We start from the raw sequence: 21,383 nt of genomic DNA on the forward strand, positions 1-21,383 counted from the left end.
TAGCATACGTCTCTATCCTTGTGTTGTATTTGGATTGTGAGCTTAATGAAAGGATTAATAACTTGTTTTGATTTATTGTGCCTTTCACATGTTGTTTAGACAATATATGCTTCATAGCTTAGATATATTGTGCCTTTCATATGATGTTTAGACAATACATGCTTAACTAGTCATCCTTGCTTATTGAATCAACCAAATACATACACACCACTATTGCAACCCACTATTTGCCCTCATTAATCATTTGTCAATGATATAGAAATGCATTGCTTGGTGGTGATCTCTAAACCTCAAGATCTCCCTCTCCCTTACTTACTCTCTTTAGCATTGCATTCTTACTTAATTTAATTTAGTTTCTTTCTAGTTTAAATAACCAACCAACCACTTGTTTGATCACTCGACCTACTAACCCTAATAGCGATTCCACAATCAACTCCGACTCCAATCTCTTGGGACGATCCCTATTCACCCTAGCTATATTTATAATGAAAGGTAGTAGTGGCTTTTACAAATGTAAAACTTGGCCCTCGCCTAAATTGCACATTCTCAAACGTATGGTGCAGCGACACACCAATCAGTAGGTCATTAAATCCTACTCTTGTCCCTCCTAATTTGCATCTTGAATCGGTTGTTCGTAATCCTAGGGGAAGAGGTAGTTCTCATCACTCCATTTCACCAATGGAGGATTGAATGACGACCATGTGGAGGACCTTGGTTACATAGACGAACAAGGCATCCTCCACCCTAAGGTGCATCATGAAAACATTCAAGTACCATTCAGGAATGCCTAGACCATTCATTCCACCACAACAACAAGGTCAAATTCCATTGGGAATGCCTCAGCCAATTTTTACTCCACAACTTCCCATTATGCAAGGCAATCAAGGTGTTCGAGTAGCACCGCCAGTTGTGAATGACCATTATGTGCCCAATGAATATAATGCACCTACTTGCATTTAATTGCCCCCATTTAGAGCACATAACTATGAGATTAAACCACAAACCATTCAAATGCTTCTTAACTATCATGGACTTCTAAGTGAAGAACCTTACAAGCATTTGGATGAGTTTCTTGAAGTATGTTCCACCGTGAAATACACGGATATACCGGAAAAGGTTTTAAGACTTAAAATTTTTCCTTTCACCCTTAATGATAAGGCAAAATATTGGTTCAACAATCTTAAGCCTTTTTCGATAACTTCTTGGGCAGAATTGTAACAAGAGTTCTTGAAGAAGTACTATCCAGTTTCAAAGACCAATGCCATGAGAACTTCAATTAGGGAATTTTCTCAAGGGGATGGGGAAACGTTTCATGAGGCATGGGAAAGGTTTAATGATTTGCTTAGGAAATGCCCACATTATGACATACCTAAGTGGCAACTAGTCCAATATTTCTTTGAAAGTTTGCCAGATAGTCACAAGGGTATGGTTGATGCATCTATGGGTGGTTCTTATCTTGATAAGCATGAGGATGATGTGTGGTAATTGTATGAAAGCATGAGTGAGAATTCAATGCATAGATCTTTATCCTCTAAAAATGGTAGAAACTTAGGTGGAATGAAGAATGTTAGCTTATATCAAATTGACAATTCCAATGACATAGCCGCCGAGATGAAATCCTTATCTCAAAGGTTTGATCAATTTTTGATTAACCAAACTTCGGCGAATCAAATGTCTTCCTCCCCTAATTATATTCATCATCGTGCATCTAATGAATCTTGCATGACTTATTCAAGTGTTTACATTCTACTTCCAATTGTTCCCATTAACATGTGCCAAGTAAAAACCATGGGCAAGTCAATATGACATTTGTCAACTAAGGAAATAATTCCTATGGCACTCATTACAATTCAAGTTGGAGGAACCATCCAAACTTCTCTTGGAAAAGCCAAGGGGAATGATCAAAACCTCCCCAAGGTGGTTTTCAAAACAAGTATGTTCCACCTCCAATGTAAAGCCAAGGTTCCCAAGGTTTTAGATCATCATTTCAATCGCATGGTAATCAATTCTCTAATTCTCATTTTCCTAACCAATCATCATATTCTCGAGGAAAATCTAGGAGTCCCGCTTTTGAGGAGAAAGTGTTGACCGCTCTAGGCACTCTAGAAGTGAACACTCAATTGCTTCATTCCCATTCTCAATCTATTGCTAAGCTAGAAACCCAAGTCGAGTAAATAGCTAGTGCCTTGAATGTTAGAGAGAAAGGGAAGATGCCTTTGAATGCATCACCAAAGCAACAATGTGTTGTAAAGACTCATTCCTTATCGGAAGTCACACAATTGAACATGTCAATGCGGTGACAACCTTGAGAAGTGGGAGAATTGTGGACAAGCAAGTGAGTATGTCCAATGAAGAGAGTGAACCGGTGCAACCAAAAATTAACACCCGTCCCGTTTCACATCCTATCCCTCCTTCATTGCTTGTGCATGACCCCTTGGTTGAAAAAGTAATGGAAAATGATTTGAACAAAGTTTTGAAAGATGATTTGAAAAATTCTTGTGTTGAAGATTCCTCAAAGAAAGATTTTGAAAAAGATTTTGAGCCTAAAGCTCCATTTCTGGATGCCATGAAATGATCAATTTCTATTGAAAAAGCAAAAGACCAAGACCAATGAAATCATTGAAATGTTTAGGCAAGTGAATATCAATCTTCTGCTTTTGGATATAATCCAGCTTATGCCAAATTTTTAAAAGATCTTGACACCCAAAAGAGGAAGAACAAAAGCCAAGCACCAAAGAAAGTGGTCTTAACCGAGCAAGTGAGCTCCATTTTGCAACATAACACACTCCTAAAGTTTAAGGACCCCGGTTCACCTACTACTTCTTGCATCATTGGTGACCATCTCATTAATCAGGCTCTTTTAGACTTAGGAGCAAGTTTTAACCTTCTTCCATATTTGGTATATGTCAAATTAGGTTTAGGAGACTTGAAACCGACGTCGGTAATTTTACAACTTGCCGACCGATCCATCAGAAAGCCCCGGGGTATCATAGAGGATGTTTTGATTAAGATTGTTAAGTTCTTCTTCCCCATGATTTCATTGTCATAGACACGGAACCGGTTCCTAACCCCAAGAGCCAAATTCCCGTTATCCTTGGCCGTCCCTTCTTGGCAACCGCGAATGCCAACATAAATTGTAGGATGAGGATAATGAAAATCTCATTTGGGCATATGAAGGTGAAGTTGAACATCTTTAATCCAACCCCGAATTCCATAGACAAGCATGAAGAAGTGTGTGTGGTTGAAAAATGCATTGCCAATGAATTTGATAAAGTTGAGTCTCTACTTGATATTGAACATTCCCATGGTTTGCTTACTAAAAAGGATTCAAAGAAAATTGTTTCAAAAACAAAGTTTGAAAGGGCATGGAAGCCCAAGAGTTGTTTTGACCAAGGACCATCAATGTCTTTTAAATCAATTCCAACAAGTTCTCTAGAGAACCATTTGTTGGGTGGGATTTAAAAATCCATTCACCCTGTCAAGGAGGGGATACATAACAAGATATTTGATTTAGGCTAAAAGAGCCTAATGTCTTGCTAGAGACGTTAAAGACTAGCGAATGCTTCGTAGGGTTTACAACCCTATTCCTCCCTCATTTCTATTTTACCTTTCATTTCCTGCGTCGTCTAGACATATTCTGGGTTTATACACATTGCTAGGAACTATGATTGGGAATGCATGCACTTTTATTCTAAAAATAGGCATTTTGCACTTGTTCGATCGATCTCAAAGGATGTTTCAATGATCGAATATTCATTCCTACATCAAACCTGCATATTTCACCTCTCTGTGTATCGAGCGAACTTAAGTTCAGGTCGATCTGAGTGCTCTAAGATCGATCGAAGTCCTCCTCAGATCGATCTGCAGTTGCAGCACTTAGAAAATTTTTGAACCTTACATAAAACAGCTCTCTGTCTGATCATTCGAACTAGTCTGCAGGTTTTTACCAGTTCAATCGATCGAAGCATTTTCCAGATCGATCTTGGAGTGATCGATTTGCATTTCATTATTGACTTTGACTTTGACTACATTTTTAATTTTTAATGTTTATTTTATTTTATTTTATTTCATTTCATTTTCAGAAACCTCAAAAAAAAAAAAAAAAAAAAAAAAAAAAAAAAAAAAAAAAAAAAAACACAAAAACAAAACAAAACAAAACAAAATTAAATTAAATTAAATTAAAAAATATATTTTGAATTTTGAATTTTTAAATTTAAAAAAACAAAAAATTTAATTTCCAAAAATATGTTTTACAAGGTTTGATCGATCTGAATTCTTTTCAGATCGATCTATGTTCGATCGATCGAAGATATTTCCAGATCAATCGAACATGTCAGAGGCAATTTTTAAAAATAGAAACCCTAGGGTCATTTGATCAATTTACACATCGATCTCGACCCTCATCGCCTCCATCACTGCAACCCACCTTCCCAACCTCCGGCGAGCCTCCGGCAACCTTCTACAATCTTCGAAACTTCATCTCCTATCTCAGATCTCATCTCTCTCTCTCGGACATATTCTCTCATTGAGTTTTGGTAAGTTTGAGTTGCATTTTTGGATTTTGAGTTTCAATCTTGTGTATTTAATGCTTTCCATGCTATATCTGAGCTCCCATGATAGATTTGTTGCCATATTTGATCTTTGAAGCATGTGTATATATATTTTTATATATTTTTTGATTTTGATTCGATTTTGGGGGTCACATGCATGGATAAGTGATTAATATTGTGTTGTTGAGGTGTAAGGGGATCCACAAGCTTGCTTAGGTGCCCCCCGTGTCACCCACGTCACAGATCTGTGACTCTTCAAATTCATCACAGTAGTTCGATCGATCAAAGTTTTCTCAGATCGATCTGAGAAAGATCGATCGAACTTACTCATGATCGATCTGAGAGAAATCGATCTCATATTTTCCTGATCGATTGAACTTTACAGATTTGCATATGTGTACTTCACACACCATCCATAGTGTTAATGCTAGTTTCTCGATGCCCAATGCCTATGTTTTCCAAATTGGATGCATTCCATACTTACACTGTTTAGCATGCTTCACTTAATTACTGTTTACCTGGCTGCATTATCTCTTGCATAAATTCATGTCCATTACTCTGAGTTGTCTATCTTACTTGACAAACATGTTTCTATATGTTACACTTTAATTCTTTATTATCTGATTGCTAACTTTGTAAGTGTTTCGTTCTTTTGCAGGCAATGGCAAGTGTTAAGATAGTCGTCTGTCAACAGTATTCGAGGAGGGTACGACAGCGTGTAGAGGAGCCCGCAGAGACCTCTCATGCTCAGGATCTAGTTCCAGAGTAAGCTGAGCAGGCTAAGCAGCCTAAGCAGTTACAGGAGTATGTGGAGCCAGCTCCGACTCAGTCTGACCGCTCTACCTCTACCGCTTCTATATCTTCATCCCACTCCGATAAGGATGAGTATATATCTTCTCCTTCTCCACCACTGGCACAGCCTGGCCAGGTCCGAGACCGACCAGTCTAGAAGTTCAGACGCCTTTCCGTATCCTATGAGTCAATATTTGATATATCTTTCTTCTCCCGATCAGTCTTGACCTGAGCAGCTTTCGACGACATAGAACGGCGTGGCATTCTAGCCAGGAGCCAGTTACTTATCCAATTTTCCCGCGGCTTGTTCGGATGTTCTTCAAGAACCTCTGGCCGACCCCGAGTAATTCGTCAGAGCTGTAGACTACTATTGATGGATATCTCATCCGCATGACTGTTGACACTTTGGCCACTTCTTCTCGGTGCCCCCATGTCTGCCCTCCAAGACTTGATTATTCTATTCTGAGGAGGCCTTCTGATGCAGATATAGTTGTTGCCCTTACTGGTCATTATGCGGCTGGCGAGACTTTCGCCACTAGAACTTATCTGCCCGATGACCTATGGTTTTTCGATTCGGTCTTATACCGAAATGTATTTATGGCGGGGCATAAGATCCAGAGGCGTTCTGACTTTCTAGCAGCCCTATATGCGTTTTATACTAGGCAGTGGTTCTCCATTCTGGCACTCTACTGGAATGTCATGATGAAGCTTTATACAAACTACATTAGCAAGGCAAAGCCCAAACGGGCTAAGTATCTCCCATTTGCTCATCTTATCACATAGATTTTGCGAGACCAGCGCTACCCTTTCCACCTACAGGTGCATTCTGAGTCTAGAGCTTGCCACTATGGCAAGAAGGACTGGAACAAGAGCTATAATGCTCTTATCAAGAGCCTGGAAGAGGACGTGATACTAGCAGCAGAGTAGGCTGAAGAGGCAAAGATGGAAGTAGCAGCGGACGATCTGGCAGACGCACCGGTGATTGCAGTACATATGGAAATAGACCTGGAGCAGCAACCTCCAGCAGAGGAGCTACCACATCACTCTTTAATCGGGTCACCACTTTATTCCCAGGAGCAGACTCAGGATATACCATAGTTTCAAAATCCAGTCATACCTGAGGCTTCAGTTCCGATACCTGGCCTAGGAGAGCATATACAGACATTGGAAGACGATATTGTCTCTCTTCGGTCTGATGTGGCCTTCCTCAGTATTGATGTGGCATCTCTCCACTCAAACGTCATGGCTGCGCTACGAGATATATCCAGAGATATATGGGGATCACGCCCCGCTCGCCCTACTTCCTCTGCCTAATCTCTCTATCTCTCTACTTTCATTTGATATATATGTGATACATTACTATTCCATTTATACTGTTATGATATTTTTGAGGCCAGTCTGTTGACCCTGCTAGTTTGATGTGCTGTACATTATTTCTTTTTTATGCGTGATATTTTTGGATGTCTGGATTTTATACTGATATATCTATCTGTGATTGACTCCATTTATTAGGTGCATCCCAGTCACTTCAATGAGAGAGAGTGCTGCCCAAATTTTTCAGAACCACCCTTATTCCTCCCTCCGTAGTTCATTTATTATCCCATTTACACTTACATGTCCACTGTGCACTATTATTATCCCTTTTATTGTCTGATGAGTTTTATCCAAGTGCCATTTTTTCAGGACTACAGTTAATCCCAAGTTTTGGGGGGGGGGGGGGGAGGGGGGGTTATACAACCCATTTTAGATATTTGTGTCCCAACCATTCTTTGCCTTAGCTGCATTGGTATACTTTTTCCTTTATTCTTTTTGCACATTGAGGACATTGTGCCATTTAAGTTTGGGGGTAATGGTGTTAATTGCAGTATTTGCTTTTAATTCAAAATTTTAAGCATGACTTGTGTATTTGAGGGATTTTCTATGATTGATCCATAACTAGCTGTGATTTTGATCTTTTGAGGACTATATTGCTTAGAATTTAAAAATTGTTTGACTTGAGAGTCCAATACTCCTTATATGCCTTGTGGATGCCATTTAGGAGTAAATTTTTCGAAAGATTGATATCTTGATTGCACTTGGGGTCCACATCATCCTGATTTTGTGATTGTTTTGAGATTCACTCTAGGATTTTACACTAGCACAGGCACATACTAGCATTCATTTATGGGGTACATGCTTTGTTGATTATTGAATTGGTTATATCCCAATTGGGCTAGTAGTACACTGAAAGCTTTCATTTTGATAAAGGTGGATAACAAGCCTTTTTTCATTGAGTAGCAGGGATTCTAACCTCATCAAGCACTGAATTTCTCGTGCCGAAAGGTGGAAGGCCCAAACTCTAGGTTAATAATTAAATGCTATGTTAAAAATAAAAAAAATAAAAAAAAATTGCAAAAGCAATAAAAAAGTGAGGACTTCTCCCAAAAGGTGAGAAGTGGGAAATGATTAGATGGAGGTTATTTTGATTTGTAACCTAGTTGATTTGAGCTTGTAAGTCCTTAGGGGTATTTGAACACCTAATACCCTAAAGCCGTCCGGTTTGGGAGTCATTGACCTAACGCTCGACCTCATGGATCGCTAGAAAGCTTAATAGATCAACACATTGCACCATGCTTCCATCTTTGATTCTTAGGATTAGTTAAAAAAATAAAAAAAATAAAAATCGAGTGAAAAGAATAAGCGCACCTAGAACAATAAAGCTTAAATAAAATGTCCACTCTTTGTCTTGATGATCGATAATAGATTTGTGTGCTAGTTTGAGGGTAAGGATGTGATCATTTCTTTAGTTGGCTAAGATAGCAACATATTTGATGCCGGTTTACTCAAAAAGGATTCTAGAGTTGTTTTGATTTGTATGATCATTTTCTTGATGTGTGGAAGACTATACTTGTTTGCTTAGTGTTGAGATTTTGGGAGATTGCTTGGAAAGGGTTGAAAAATTGCATACCTGAGGTAGTTTTCTCCCAATGCTTGTTTGTAATATTGGTGCCTCTCTAGTGATAATGAGCTTAATGTTTGTGGATATCATTTCTGAAAACCCTCACGAGACTTCATTCGTCCACTAGGGGTAACCTAGGGGTTTAAAAGGCTTGTTGCATATGCTAAATACAATCGTGTTTCCTATGAAAGTGGCGTTTTCCATTTATTGTTTTCTAGTTCATAGTTGTCTAGTCGTTCATTTCATTTCTTTACTTTGTAGCTCATTGCTAGGGACTAGCAATATTTAAGTTTGGGGGTGTGATGAGCGCTAAAAAGTGCGTAATTAAACCCCTTAAGCTTAGGTATTTTAAGACCTTTATCTATCTTATTTTCCCGTTTAAAACTAATTTCATGTTATTGCCCTTTTCAGGCACTTATCCCAAAAATAAGTTAATTCAGCCAAACAAAAGCATTAAAAAAGCTAACTCAATCTGGATAGAAGAAAGGAGCAAAGTGGAAGCAGAATGAAGCAAAGTGTGGAAATCAGCAAGTTCGATCGATCTCAACATCACTTTGATTGATCAAAACGACATCAATCTGGACACTTCAAGATGTATCCAAGCCCTTGTCCTTATTCAAAAGATTCCACCATGTTCGATTGATCTAACCATTCTTCGATCAATCGAACATATTCGATCTTATCGACACCTACCACCCCACCTACCACTTTTGTCTCTTTCCCAAAATATTCCAAAATATCTCAGAGATTTGTCTTCATTCAAAAAGGCGCAGCCAAGGATGGATCGATCTCTACAGCATTCGATGGATCTCAGCACAGTTCGATCGATCTCAGAATAGTTCGATCGATCGAACCTCCTCAAGTCCGAAAAAAAATAAGTTCCAGCTCATTAAAAGTGGGCTCATGGTGCAATCATTGCAAGGAACCTAGTGTACGAATCCAGACCATTGTGTATGACACTTAACCTACATATATAAGGATTTTGAGCTTCTTTTACATCGTATATCTCTTATATCATCTCATAGACTTAGAAACATTCTTAGGAAGGAAGAAAAGAGAGGAGGAGAGGCTAGAGACACATCTTTGGGAGTTCTTCCATTCTTCTAGGGTTTTCATCAAGAAGGAGGTCCTTCCTACCATGGAGATAGCCCTTGAGGGTTGGATGACTACTTCAATGAGTGGCCAAACATCTTCTTGGGGCTAGAGTTAGCCCTAAGCATGCTTTTTAGACTCTAATGCGTTATATTTTGAGGGAATTTGTGTTGTAATCTTGTCTTGACACTTATTTTATATATGAATCTTGTTTATTCAATGATTTGTATGGTTTAATACTTCCAATTGATCATTTCATTATATCTATATGTCTATGTATGCTAGAATAGATGTTCATATGTTTATCTCTAGTTTTTCTGTTATTGATGCATGTCTATGTGTGTTGATGCTATGGATCTAGAGATTGTCAAGGCATAGTGCTTAATAGAATACTATTGTGGTTTATTTGATGGTTCATACTCATGTCTTGATGGATTGTGCCTCTCCCTTAATTTCTTTAGTTTAATTTTCATGCCCTTAGCTTAGTTGTAGTGTAGTTGCCTTAGTTGTTAGATGGGAGGACAATCCATGCTTGTTGTTTGATGTTTCATGCTTATGAATGCAGGTAGTATAATTCTCTAACCATGTGATGTGTTTGGATTGTGAGCTTAAATGAAGGATTAATGGCTTAGTTTGATGTATTGTGCTTTTCACTAGGTTGCTTGGACAATATATGCTTAATTGGTCATCCATGCTTGTTAAAACAATCAATCACACACTCTCAAATTGCAACACATGTTTCCCCTCATTAATTATACATTGAATGTCTAGAATAGTGATATTTAGTGGTGACCTTTAGACCCCAAGACCTCACTCTCTTGTTTTCTCTAAATTTTATTTAAATTGTTTATTTTACATTGAACTTGTTTAGTTTAGTTTGTAGTCTAATCAACCAAACACACCATCTCTTGATCACTCGACCTACTAACCCTATACATTATTTCCATTGCTAGTGCACCCACAATCCCTTGGGACGTTCCCTACTCACCCTAGCTATATTTTTAGTTAAAGGTAGTAGTGGCATTTATAAATTTAAAACTTGGCCACACTATTTTGCACAAATTTGGTTGCACCCGCGACGAGCACGCCAATGGATGTCTTCAAACAGTTAAAAGTCAATATTCCTCTCCTAGATGTTATCAATCAAATCCCCGCCTATGCTAAATTTCTGAAAGACTTGTGCACTCAAAAGAGAAAATCAAAAAGCCAAGTCTCTAAGAAAATCTATCTCACTGAGCAAGTCAATGCAATCATTCAGCATAGCACTCCTCCTAAATTCAAAGATCCTGGTGCTCCTACCATATCTTGTATCATTGGAAACAATGTGATAGACAGAGCACTTCTTGATCTTGGAGCGAGTATTAATCTTCTTCGTTACTCGGTGTATAAGCAATTAGGCTTAAGAGAGCTTAAACCCACGTCAATGATGTTGAAACTTGTTGATCGATCTATGAAGCAACCATGTGGGATCATTGAAGATGTTCTCATTAAAGTGGATAATTTTTATTTTCAGGTTGACTTTCTGGTTCTGGATACAGAACCTATCCATAATTCCAATAGATATATTCATATAATCCTTGGTCGTCCATTCTTGGCTACAGCAAATGCCAACATTAACTGTAGGACTGGGGTAATGGATATTTCTTTTGGGAACATGAAGCTCAAATTAAACATCTTCAATACCACTCCATATTCCCTAGAGAAAGATGAGTGCTTCTTTCTTGATGTCAGTGATAAGGATTCAGTCACCATCTTTCCAACAAAGATCCTCCTCCTTTGATTTCAAATATTTCTTGTCCTTCTTGTGAGTCTTCTCACAAACTTGAGCCTAAGCCACCACCGGATAAGCTTGAGTATTCTTTCTTGGGTCTTGATGGAACCACATTGATTCCTCCTATTTCGAATTTCATAATCACCCATATAACTGGTTTTGGGATAAGGGAGGTGGTCGAGTTATTGGATACAGGTAGTGAGTGGTGTATAGTCGAGCTAGTGACGTTAAACTTAGCATGTTGTCGAGCTATCGAAGTTAAACTTAGCACTTGTAGGTTTGTACTTTAGTTTGATTTGATTTATTTTCTTTTTCTTTTTATTCTTTTTAGTTTTTCTAGGTTTTTAGTTCATTTTTGTATTTTTCTTTTTATTTTTAGATTAGATTAGTTTAGGTTTGTTTTTATATAAAATAAAAATAAAAAAAATAAAAATAAAAAGAGAAAAAAAAAATAGGTTATCAATTGATTGACTTGTGCATAATGATACATATATGTTTTACGCCATATACTTGATACTCTGATGTGTACTATGGAGTGTGATTATTTTGTCAGGTACAAAGGACTAAGTTTAGGGGTGAGGTGATAATTTCATTCCTCTGAGCTATCAATTCTTGATCCTTGCTGGTTCTGCGTATTTGGTAATATCTTTCTATCTTTACATCTATTTTTACACTTTGAGGACAATGTGCATCTTAAGTTTAAGGATAAATTTTATTGTTAATATATTATGCACAAAAGGATGCAACTTAACTGTTTAAGCATAATTTTGAGTCTATTGATTGTTGTGATATCCATATTCAGTCTGATGTTGGTCAAAGATGGCTTGCATGCTAAATTTATGTTGAATGAGAATTTTTGAAATTTTTTGAAATCAGTTGGTGGCCTGTGGTCCACTTTGTTAGGATGATTATTGTTTGATGATTAAGATCTCTGAAATACTTTACTTTGCATATATTCACACTTGCATGAATTCTATGGGGTATAAACTGGAAGTCTTGTTTTAGTTTGTGTTAAACTGAGATAAGTAGGTGAATTTGATGATTTTGTTAACCAAGGTATAAAAAAAAAAAAAATAGAAAGAAAAAAAAAATTAGTATGTATGTAATAAATGAAAAAACATATTCTTCACTAATGTGAAAAATAAATAAATAAATAAATAAGTGAAGAAAAGAAGTAGAAAATGATCAAGTTCAGGTCTGTACCTAGATTGCTTGAGCAATTAAGTCCTTAGGGGTGTGTTCTGACACCCAATGCCCTAGGACCATCTGGTTTAGGAGTCATTGGCTAAAAGCTTGTTACATAAAGGGTTTAGGTTGCCTAGATTACTTGAACAAATAGGTCCAGAGGGGTGTTTTATCACTTAATGCCCTAAAACCGTCTGGTTTGGGAGTCATTGACCGAAAGTTCGTTACATGGGTGATTTAGAAAGCTTAATAGACCTGAGCATTGCACAGTATCCTTTTTAAAAAATGTATACCTGAAGAAAATAAAAAAAATAAAAAAAAAAACATTAGGAATTGGAATTTAAAAAGTTTACCTGTAAATTAAGGGATAGCATAGAATGAATACAAATATGGATAGTAAGCCACATGTTTGAAATTGTGAGTTCACTTCTAAATGGTTTTGGAGATTGAGATTATTGAATAAATGGTTAAACTGACATATGGGGACCATAGTTACTAAATTGAGATTGAAGGTTTGAAATTTTTCCTAATTAACATAACTTGTTATACTTGTTGTAATGGACTGACTGGTGCATTGCTAAGACATTATGAAATGAAAACAGGTTTGAATGAGCTTACCGTGCAATTAAGGCACTGATGTTTATAGGTACCATCACTGGAAACCCTCACGAGACTACAACTCGTTCACTAGGGGTAACCTAGGGGTTTAAAGGCTTGTTGCATAAGCTAAATGCAACCGTGATTCCCATGAAAGTGGCTTTTTAGTTCTGTATTGCTAAAGGACTAGCAATATGTAAGTTTTGGGGTGTGATGAGCGCTGAATATTGCATATTCGAGCCCCTAAATATATGTATGTTAAGACCTAAAGTGATACTTCTATCCAGTTTTAGATTGATTTATGCTTATTTCGTGTTTGTAGGTACTTTCCCAAAGAACAAGTTAAAACCGTGATTTTATGATGAAAAGCCTGATATTGAAGCTTACAGGGCCGTTGCCTGTCATCTAAAGCAAGCTTGGAGTAAAAATGATGAGAATTCTGGACCTACTTCAATATTTTGGGCATAACTTTTTACTTGAAACTCCAAATTGAGCAACTTGGTGGATCTGGAAAGAAGACTCGAAGCCCAATATTTTTGTCTCTAATAGCCATCTCCAAATTTGCACTCTAAATAGGTTAAAATTGCATAGGCTCAAGCCTTATGCTTGAAAGCTCGAGCCTATACCTAAATCTCGAGCTTTAGGTACCAAAATCTTGAGTCTTAACCCAAAAATCAAGGATCAAGTACCATGGAAGGGGATTGAGCACTATTAAAAGGAAAAATCCAAAAATATTCTAAATGTTGATAAAAAAGACGCTTCGAAAATATTGGAAAAAATTTGGCTAAGTATAGAAGTAGGGATTGAGCACCATTCCTCAAAGCTCAAGCCTTAGGTACAAAAAGCTCGAGCCTGAACTCCATAACTCGAGTCTTAGGTACAAAAAACTTGAGCCTAAACTCCAGCATTCGAGCCTTGACATCCTGGAAGTTAAAAATACATGCGAGAATTATATATTTTCACCTCTCTTTGTTTCCTTATGGGCCCAGATTACCCTAGAAGACCTAAAAGCCCATCCAACCCTTATTAGAAGTTAATTCTTCTATAAAAGGAGGCACAAGGCTATCATATCATATCTCTCTCTCACGGCGGCTTTTAGGGTTTTGAAGAAGAAGATCCAAAATGAGTTTTAACAGTCCATAACGATGAAGACCACAACAACACAAATGATATATTGCATCATCATGAGTAGCTAATTCCTCTCTTAGGGCATTGATGTAACCCGAATCCGAATATTATGGTTTGAATGTTCTGTACTTTAGGAATTTAATATATTATATAATTTAATTACATGATTTTAAGCAATTGAGCCAACTTAATTGGTGTTTTAATGAATTAATAGTTTTTGAATAGTTATTACCTTGTCTTAGATATAATTGCTCATAAATTATTCTCAACCTATTCTTAATGGACGATATCTGGCGGAGCCCTGTCGGACATATGAATGGAAATCATGTAATGGTTTTCAAATGTTTTTTTTGAATGAACTCTTTCATAATCTATACTTAGGGAAGATGAGTTATACTGCAACATTAGTTAGAAGTAGATAGGCGGATAATTCGTGCCAATTTTTAATAGGTTATAGTTAGCTAAATTCAATGAAACATCTTTCTTTAAACCGAATTAAATGAATGTTATTGAATTCAATTCATATGATATATAAATTATTGAAATCCCAAGGTTAAACAATTTACCATAGTATGAGGTTCGTGGTGAAGTCAATCCCTAAGTATTTCTTCCCTTGATCTTAATTTTTTTATTCCATTTATGTTATTGAATTGCAACACAACACACAAAATCAAATCCTGTTTCTAAATTAAAAAAGTATTAATTGAAGACTTGATAATCCACCACAGTCCTTGAGGTTCGACATCCTCAACATAGCTCTATCCTACAAGGATTCGTTCTATTGCGAGTGGTATTTTATTATTGATAAATAAAAACACACATCATTGACCCGATTACTGAGATGTACATTATACTATTTATTTATTTATTTATTCATGATATTTAGGATGTTTTGATCTTCTATTGATATATCTGTTGATGATTGACTCTATTATCAGGTGTATCCCAGTGACTTCAGTAAGAGAGTGCTGTCCATATTTTTCAGGACTGCCCTTATCCCTCTCTCTCTTTCATTTACTATCCCACTTGCAATTGCATACCCACTGTACACCATTATTGTCCCATTTGTTATCTGATGAGATTTTATCCTAGTGCCATCTTTTCAAGACCATAGTTAATCCCAAGTTTGGGAGGGTTATACAACTTACTTCGGATACTTGTGTCTTGACCATTCATTGCCATAGCTATACTGGTATACTCTTTCCTCTTTCTTTTATTCTCTTTGCACATTGAAGATATTGTACCATTTAAGTTTGGGGGTAATGTGTGTTATTTGCATTCAATTCAAGATTTTGAGCATGGCCTGTATATTTGAGGGATTTACTATGATTGGTTCATGACTAGCTATGATTTTGATCTTTTGAGAACTATATTGCTTAGAATTTAAAAATTGCTTGACTTGAGAGTCCAATACTCCTTGTATGTTTTGTGGATGCTATTTAGGAGTAAATTTTTCGAAAGATTGATATCATGCTTGCACTTGTGGTCCACATCATCTTGATTTTGTGATTGTTTTGAGATTCACTCTAGGATTTTACACTAGCACAGGCACACACTAGCATTCATTTGTGGGGTACATGCTTTGTTGACTATTGATTTAGTTATGTCCCAATTGAGCTAGTAGTGCATTAAAAGCTTTCATTCTTGATAAAGGTGGATAACAAATCTTTTTCATTAAGTAGCCGGGATTCTAGCCTCATCAAGCACTGAATTTCTCGCGCCGAAAGGTGGAGGGCCCAAACTCTAGGTTAATAACTTGATAAAAATAAATAAATAAATAAAATGTTGTTGCAAAAGCAAATAAAAAAAAAAATGAGGACTTCACTTAAAAGGTGAGAAGTGGGAAATGATTAGATGGAGGTTATTTTGATTTGTAACCTAGTTGATTTGAGCTTGTAAGTCCTTAGGGGTGTTTAAACACCTAATGCCCCAAAGCCGTCCGATTTGGGAGTCATTGACCTAACGCTCGACCTCATGGATCGCTAGAAAGCTTAATAGATCAACACATTGCACCATGCTTCCATCTTTGATCCTTAGGGCTAGTAAAAAAATAAAAATAAAATAAAAAATAAAAAAATAAGCACAAGTAGATTAATAAAGCTTTAATAAAAGGTTCATTCTTTGCCCTGATGATCAGTACTAGATTTATGTGTTAGTGTGAGGCTAGATGTGATCATTTCTTTGGTTGGCTTAGATAGCAACATATTTGATACCGGTTCACTTAAAAAGGATTCTAAAGTTGTTTTGATTTGCATGATCATTGTCTTGGTGTGTAGAGGACCATTCTTGCTTGCATAATATTGAGATTTTGGGAGATTGCTTGGAAATGGTTGAAAGATTGCATACTTGGGGTAGTTTTCTCCCAATGCTTGTTTGGAATATTGGTGCCTCTTTAGTGAGAAAGAGCTTAATGTTTTTGGGTATCATTTCTGGAAACCCTCATGAGACTTCACTCGTCCACTAGGGGTTTAAAAGGCTTGTTGCATGTGCTAAATGCAATTGTTTGTTACATGTGCTAAATGCAATCATGTTCGCTACGAAAGTGGCGTTATCCATTTATTGCTTTCTAGTTCATAGTTGTTTAGTTGTTCATTTCCTTATTTCCTTTGTAGTTCATTGCTATGGACTAACAATATTTAAATTTGGGGGTGTGATAAGCACTGAAAAGTGCGCATTTAAACCCCTTAAACTTGAATGTTCTAGGACCTTATTCTATCTTATTTTCCCGTTTTAGTCTAATTTTATTTTATATCCCTTTTTAGGCAATTATCCCCAAAATAAGTCAATTCAGCTGAATTAAATCATTTAAAGAAGTAATCTCAAGCTTAGTGGACGAAAGGAGCAAAGTGGAAACAAAGTGGTGCAAGAGGCCCTCTTCGATCGATTGAACCAATCTCCGATCGATCATGCTGTGATCGTTCCAACCATGATATGATGGATTGAGCCTTTTGTCCTTATTTGTAGGAAAATCTCCCTTTCGATCGATCCAACTTTTCCTTCAATCAATCGAATGTTTTTTATCTTATCCCCACCTACCACTTTTGTCCTTCTTCTAAAAATATCCCAAAAAATCTCGTCTTTGTCATTAACCAAAAAGACGCTACCATAGTTTGATCGATCCAAGCAACCTTATGATCGATTGAACTACCTCAAGTGCGTAAAAAACAGAATTCCAGCCAACTTAAAGGTGTGCTCGTGGTCCTATCATTTGGAGGTCCTAATGCACGAGGTCTGACCATTGGGTGTGACATTTGAACTACTTATATGAGGATTTTGGCTATTTTGAGTAGATATACAATATCGAGGTTGATTAGTTTGAGAGGAGGCTAGAGATTAGAGAGAGAAATATACGTTTTAGGAAAGTTCTTCCACTCATCCAAGGTTTCTACCAAGAACACAAGAGGAAGAGGATGATTTCTACTATGGAGATAGCCCTTGAGGGTTGGATGACAACATCAATAAGTGGCTAAACCATTCTCTTGGGGCTAGAGATAGCCCTAAGCATGCCTCCTAGACTTTGATGTTTGTAATTAATGGGGATTTGTGTTATAATTTTTGTCTTGACATCTTATATATATAAATCTTGTTTCTACAATGATTTATGTAGCTTAATACTTCCAATTGATCATTTAGTTCTATCCATATGTCTATGTATGCTAGAATGATGTTTATGTGTTTATTTCTAGATTTTGTGACATTGATGCATGTCTGTGTGTGTTTATATTATGAATCTAGTGATGATCAAGACATGGTGCTTAAATAGATTACTCTTGTAGTTTATTTGATAGTTCATGCTTATTTCTTGATGGATTATGCCACCTCCTTAGTTTAATTAGTTTAATTTTCATGTCACTAGCTTAGTTGTAGTGTAGTTGTCTTACTTTCTTAGATAAGTGGACAATCTATGCTTGTTGTTTGATGTTCCATGCTTATGAATGCAAGTAGTATATTTCTCTAATTTAATTAGTGTGCATTAATTGTGGACTTATGGAAGGATTAATGGCTTAATTTTGATATGTTGTGCTATTCACTAGATTGACTGGACAATGTATGCTTACTTGGCCATCCATGCTTGACATTCAATTATTGGCACACACTTTCATTTGCAACACATAATTCCCCTAATCCATCAGATATTGAATGTTTAGGAAGATAATGCTTAGTGGTGAACTTTATATCCCAAGACTCCTCTCTCATATTCTCTACACCTTATATTGCTTTAGTTATTTTACATTGCATTTGTTTAGTTTAAATCATAGTTTAACTCAACAACCAACCATCTTTTGATCATTTGACTTACTAATTCAACATTGATTTCCAATCAAAAATACGCCTCCTTTCCCTTGGGACGATCCCTACTTACTCTAGCTATATTAATAGCTAGTAGTGGTAGTGGCATTCTATAAATTAAAACTTGGCCACACTACACATATTTGAGCAACTAGGTATAAGACACACTAGTAGTATATTGAGTGTGTTTCAAGAGCACATGAGGCCATTATGATGAAACAGGTAATCGAGTTGTTAAATGCGAGATAAAGAGCGACATTCTATCTTCTAAGGACGTTAAACTTAGCTCTCATAGGGTTTTCGGACTCTATTCTTTTCTTTATTTATTTATTTATTTTTTTTTATACATTTACTTAGGTTTAAGATTTTCTTATTGAGTTATTCACTTAGAAAATTTTCTCAGCACAAAAAATATAGCATTTTAGGTTGAGAAGTGTCATTTTGGGCTTACAGCAATTTTTCTGGCACAACTCGATCATTCGAGTTGATAATAGATCGATCGAGTCTTCAACACTGATAAAAAATTTGAAGGTTCCTAAAATTCACCCCTGTCCTATCGTGCGAGTTGGCGATCAAGTACTGTGCAAGACTCGATCGATCTAGTATTATGGGAGTATTGTTCGAGTTTCCCACACTTAGAAAATTTTGGGGGATCCAAATTATCGCCTAGGTAATGACTTTAGAGAGGGGTGAATAGAGTCTTATGCAAATAATACCAAATAATCGGATTAATCAATATATAGCATTTAACATAAATAATATGCTAAAATATATAAATAAAATTAATGTTGAACTTAAGCACAATTAAAAGATTGAGAGAGATAGAGAATTGCAAACACTTAGCGATGATTTTAGCGAGGTTCGGTAACTTCTACTCCTTAGCTCAAGATCCCTCTTGAGACTTCCCAAAACCACTAAGGCACCTCCTTGCGGGTGGAGAGCAAACCGGTACAAGAACCACTCCACTTCTATTCATCTTGCTAAGAGAACAAGCCTCTCTTAGTCTTCTTTTGGGTTTATTTAACCCTTACAAATGAAGGAATTAAGCCTAAGCTTATTACAATCTCTCAGGATGGGATATGAAAAGAAAAACTCACCTCTTATAGCAAAAGAATAATATAGCAAGAGATTCTATGCTCAATAGGATCAACAATGATAAAGAAGGTACGAGGGTTAAGTGATTCTGAATTCTTCAAAAGAAGATTGTTACTGTATCAGACACACACCTATTATGTCAGAATTATGCACATATATAGAGCCATGTGAAGATCTGGATAGAAAAGGTAAATAAACTTTCCAAACCGCTGTGTGGGGATCTGATGTAGTCGATTACATCATCTAAGTACTCGGTTAGATTAGATCTGCGGCTTCATTTGATCAATTACTTTGAGCCATCTGATCGATTAGATCAAGAATGTAATCGGTTAGATCAGATCCAAAATTCTTACCTTTCTCTCTGTGAAATCCATCTGATCAAGTAGATGATTTTATCTAGTTGGTTACATAAGTTCATCTAATTGGTTAAATCAGTGAACTAACCGGTTACATGAAGGAGATTAGATTTTTGACATCTTTCTATTTTCTCCATCTGATTTATTACATGTTTTCATCTAATCGATTACATGTCGTCATCTGATTGGTTACATAGCTAATCTAATCGGTTAGATTGCCAATTACAAATATATGCTCATTGTTTCCCTCATCTAGTCAGTTATATGTAGGATATGATCGATTACATGCCTTTAAAAGAGAATGCAAACTTACTATGATCCTTATCTGATCGGTTACATGGATGATCTAACTGGTTAGATCATTTGAACTTTGAGTATTGATGAGCTGAGATGTATGTATTTGTGACACGCAATCTTGAGTTTTTAAATCACTTGTTGTAGATCAATTGCTTTACATATTATCTAGCTCTCACCATCCTAAGCTACCCCTTTTAATGATGTTTATGAAGTTTATTTGAGCTTTTGTTTGCCATAATTGATTATTGTCAGAAGCTTTCCCGTTACTGCAATATTCAAAAGAAAAAGTCAAATACATTGATTCTTTGTTTGTTATTATCAAAAGTGTGAAGGAAGGCCTTTGTGCCAACACAAATATTTAAGCCTCTATCACATCGATCGAGTTAGGACTCAATTGATCGAGTGTCTCGCACTTAGAAAAAAATTTAGGAGTTCTTTTAGTCTTAAAAATAATAATTATTGTTTTGCCCTTGTGTGCGGTTATGCTATATCTTTCATGCTTTATCCAGGGCTTGTTCTCATATCTCTTTTCCATTTTATTCTGTATTGCTATAGAGTGTACTATTCACTTATCCCTATTACCTGTTGATATTGATGAGAGTTATGCTAGTGTGGTTTTTTAAGACATGTTTTTGATTCCAAGTTTGGGGGTGCCTTCTTTCCAACTGGATCTTTCTGTTGCCGGCTCCATGGGTTTTTACCACTCTAGTATCATCTCTCCATCTTTTCTCTTGTCTTCAGTTCACATTGTGGGTAAGGTAATTTTATTGCACTCTATCTTTTTGAGCTTTATATGTATGATTGGGAGTTGAGAACCATCTTTAGAGATGATTTGATCCTTATGGAGCAACATTTAACATTTCATGATAGTCTTTGAGGGTTTAATACTTCTTGTATACCTAATGATGCCATTTAGGGGTAATTTCAATTTTTTTTACAAAAAAGTTTACTTTTTGTGGCTCACATCTTCTATCTTGTTGATCATACCTTGATTAGCTCTAAAGTACTTCACTGCACAGTGCACACTAGCATTCATCTTGTGGGGCATATAATTCATTTATTATTGTATTGGTTTTATCCAAGTTGACTTGGAGAACTTTGAAAAATCTACAAACTTGATATGATGATCATTTATGCTTGATTGAAATGCCTTCTTACCAAGTAACTGGGATTCTTACCTCATTAAGTATTGAATTCGTGCATTGAAAGGTGAAAGGCCCAAAAAAACATGTAAAAATAAATGTCTTTTTACTGAGTAACTAGGATTCTTGCCTCATTAAGCATTGACTTCT

General features: G+C 36.4%; 1 pseudogene; it reads right to left on the reverse strand.

The window, feature by feature from the left end:
* Nucleotides 1-1,268: 1,268 nt before the first annotated feature.
* On the reverse strand, nucleotides 1,269-1,367 carry LOC132272075 (small nucleolar RNA R71; annotated as a pseudogene).
* Between the last annotated feature and the right edge of the window lie 20,016 nt (nucleotides 1,368-21,383).

Source organism: Cornus florida, unplaced genomic scaffold (genome assembly GCF_030987335.1).
Source record: "Cornus florida cultivar Cherokee Brave unplaced genomic scaffold, ASM3098733v1 CherokeeBrave_3.0.0_Hap2_Chr08, whole genome shotgun sequence".
Classification (NCBI taxonomy): Eukaryota; Viridiplantae; Streptophyta; class Magnoliopsida; order Cornales; family Cornaceae; genus Cornus; species Cornus florida.